Source organism: Diuraphis noxia, unplaced genomic scaffold (genome assembly GCF_037042655.1).
Source record: "Diuraphis noxia isolate RWA-SAM2 unplaced genomic scaffold, SU_Dnox_SAM2 contig0003, whole genome shotgun sequence".
Taxonomy (NCBI): Eukaryota; Metazoa; Arthropoda; class Insecta; order Hemiptera; family Aphididae; genus Diuraphis; species Diuraphis noxia.
This window is the reverse complement of record NW_028301713.1, coordinates 6,383,890-6,387,474: the sequence shown is the minus strand read 5'-3', so window position 1 is coordinate 6,387,474 and position 3,585 is coordinate 6,383,890. Positions and strand designations below refer to the sequence as shown.

At 27.5% G+C, this 3,585-nt stretch overlaps 1 pseudogene; it reads right to left on the bottom strand.

Annotated features, from left to right (window-relative positions):
- Positions 1-550: 550 nt before the first annotated feature.
- On the bottom strand, positions 551-3,032 carry LOC149056610 (uncharacterized; annotated as a pseudogene).
- Between the last annotated feature and the right edge of the window lie 553 nt (positions 3,033-3,585).

Below are 3,585 nucleotides of genomic sequence, written 5' to 3'. Positions count from 1 at the left end.
CGACCATGGACACATACTTATCTTATCGATAGGAGAGGAAACGCAGGGATTAGGACTATATGGACTATATAGGAGAGCCCCGATTAGACCCAATTCAGACGTGAGCCACCAGAGTCAGTGCAAGCACCTTCACGCCAGACACCAGTCCAAATTAATTATTCGGACTTAGAATATTTTCAACTAAATCATTTGTGCAGTAAAAAGTGTTTTATTTACATAGTAATCAAATAAATAAATAATAACTAATCATAAATCAAATTGTTATACTTATTACACTCAATCCATCTACCTCAACACCATGTGTTTGTCCTCCTGTATGCTGGGACGCTACACAGCAATGGAACATGATTATTTTTATAAAAAACATAAAGATATTAAAACAAGACATATTGGAGATAAAATTTTGGAAAATAAAGCATGGGATAGATTTTTAGATTCAGATGCATCTATAGGTGAAAAAACAGCTGTTTTTGTCACCACAAATGCAATGAAAGCAAAGAGATATTTTGGTATGGGATTTATTTAATTTTTTAATACATTTTAATTCTTATTAAATGAATTTAGATTTGAATGATTCTAAAATAAAAAAGCATTAAAAGCTTATGAAAATAAGATTGATGTAGTTATTCAATTAAAACATACACGGATTGGAAATGGTAAAAATATATTTAATTTAACTGATAAACAAAAAAATAAACTAATTAATGCTAAAAATAATAAAAAAGGTGTGAGATTAAAAATGACAAAATCTCAATTTGTAAATAAGGATAAAGTAGGTGGGTTTTTGTTCCACGACATTTGATCCGGTAAATAATATCCGGCGACAAATGATCCGCGTCATTAGATCCGGTGCAAAAATATCCTGTACACAAATTAACCGGGTTAAAAATGTCCGGTGTTTATATTATGATAAATAAATAATATAAAATCAAAACTATTGAGTCAAAAAATAATTATAATAAAAATATAAATGTAATTGTTTTTCTATGACAAATAATAATTATATGAAATCAAAATTATTGACAGTCAAAAAAAATATAATATTACAATAAAAATAAAAATAAATTGTTTTTCAATGATAAATAAATAATATAAAATCAAAACTATTGGGTCAAAAAATAATTATAATAAAAATATAAATGTAACTGTTTTTCTATGACAAATAATAATTATATGAAATCAAAATTATTGACAGTCAAAAAATATATAATATTATAATATAAATATAAATTCAAGTATAATAATTGTTAGGTTAATATGATAAATATGTATAATTTATGATTAAAAATTTAAGTTATGAGCAATACCTTTTAAATAATTTAATATATCTCCTCTTTGGTAATTTAATACAACAGTTTCTATTCGCTGGTCCAAATCTTTATATTTTTTTCTTTTTGATGCATGGCTTTCTCCTAAGTTATTTTTTTCTATTTTAGCTTCTACCAAGTTTTGTACTGTTTTAATAAAATTAATAAATTTCCATATTGTTGTATGATGAACCCCTATGGAAGAATTAAATGCATTATGCCACCCCTCTACTGCATTATTTGTTCTTGGTCGTTTCATTAAAACATTTTCATATACATTCCATATATTTGAAGGAAAATATTCCTTCTTCTTTTCCTCCGTACAGGACGTCCAATCCAAGTGTCTTCGAAGTCGTTCAGGATGCGCTGGAAAAGAGATTCGTTTTCTATGTAGTATTCTGACTCTATAAGTTCTTCAAATGCATATACTACATCGTGTACAGGTACGAACGCCAAAGCACACAACTGTTTTACTTGAAGAGCAAATGTTAAGTTTTCAGAATACATTTTTTGTAATCCTAACGATTGTATTTTACGCCAAACACACTGACAAAAGTGAAAAAAACATCCATTAATTTTTGCATTAGGAAAAATGTCTTGGAATGCTGAAATAAACGCTTGCTCAAAATCAATTTGTATTGACTTTGGATCAAGATCGGGCTTAAATTTCAATAATTGATTTAATACTTCTGTATAATGTATTTTTTGTTCTATCAGTCATTAAAACGTAAACTAATGGTAATACAGATTCGTTTTTATGAAAATGTATAGTATACAACTGTAAAAAAATAGATGGGACCGATTTAAAGGTTCCATCGCCAAACCAATTATCGGATTTTTGAAGCTCAATCAAATTACTTTGAGTCGAAAATATTAGAATTCTGTTTTCATTATTTTCATTGTCATAAGTTAGAAATAATTCATTTTTCTTAGAATATTTAAATAAATCAGGAATGATCAAATCGTTTACGTGGCTAGGATTAATTGGTGGATTTTCTTTTATTACTCGTGTTCTCTGAATTATTCTAGATAACGCTTTAGTTGTAGGTAATTGTCCTATTACCGGAACAGGTACATCTACGAGATTTTCGCTGATAATACTTCTTGTGTTTTTTTGTTCATTTGCAGCTGTTTCTTTCATAGAATTAACCACCTTTTTAGCTTCGACTTGAGCAATATTTGGTGAATGACAATGATCCGTTTCTTTTATTAACTCCCTTGAATTTTTTTTTAAATTTATATATATTACAATAATATAGGTATAATATAATAATATATAAAAATTGTATAAAAATATACAAATCCTGGCTCTAGTTATACAAATTATTATTAATTGCATTTTATTTAGTAATTATTATTAGTAAAATATTAAAATAATAATATAATAAAAAAACAAGTTTTTTTTACATATTTTTGGTTAGGTAATCTAAAACTATGACTTGTATAGTGTTATCGAAACTTTTCTATTTTTAGTCGGGTATTTAACGTGTATTATTGACTATTGTACTTTTTTTTAAATTTTAATTGCATTTAATTAAAAATAATTTAATACCTGATTCACTGTCTGTTGTAGTATGACATCGGCCTTTACAAGAAAATTGTTTGTAGTCCGTGCAACGCCACACAATTTTTTCATCGTATTTTTGATGTATATTATGTAAATAACCATGTACCTAATAATAAAAGTTTTTTGCCTTTTTGACTCTTAACAAATGTGAGTGGCATATTTAATTTTATTAAAAGTAAAACTTTAGTCAATAAACGTTTGATAAAACCTTACAGGTTTTAATGTGCTGTATACAACACGAAAACCAGAAAACTGATTATCGCCGGTTATTATTGTCACGGGATATTTTTGATGCCGGTTATTTTGTCGCCGGGTTATTATCTACCGGATCATTTGTCGCCGGATATTATTTATCGGATCAAATGACGTGTCACGGTGGGTTTTTACCTCTTATTATAGCAGGTATAGGAGCCCTTAGTGCATTAGCCGGAGGTGCTAGTGCTATTGCAAATACCATTATCGATGCAAAAGATAAGAATTAAAACGAGATGAAACAGAAAGACATGATAAAGCAATGGAAGAGAATGTTAAAAATATTAAGACTTTACAAATTGGTTCAGGACTAAAAAAAAAGAAAAAATAAAACCATTAACTAATTATGATATTATTGAAGTAGGAAAAAATATAAAAAAATGTAGAGGTTGTTTTATGAAAGATGAGTTACCTGCAGTGCCTTGGAAAAATGAATGTGGAATATTAAACTTAAATAAT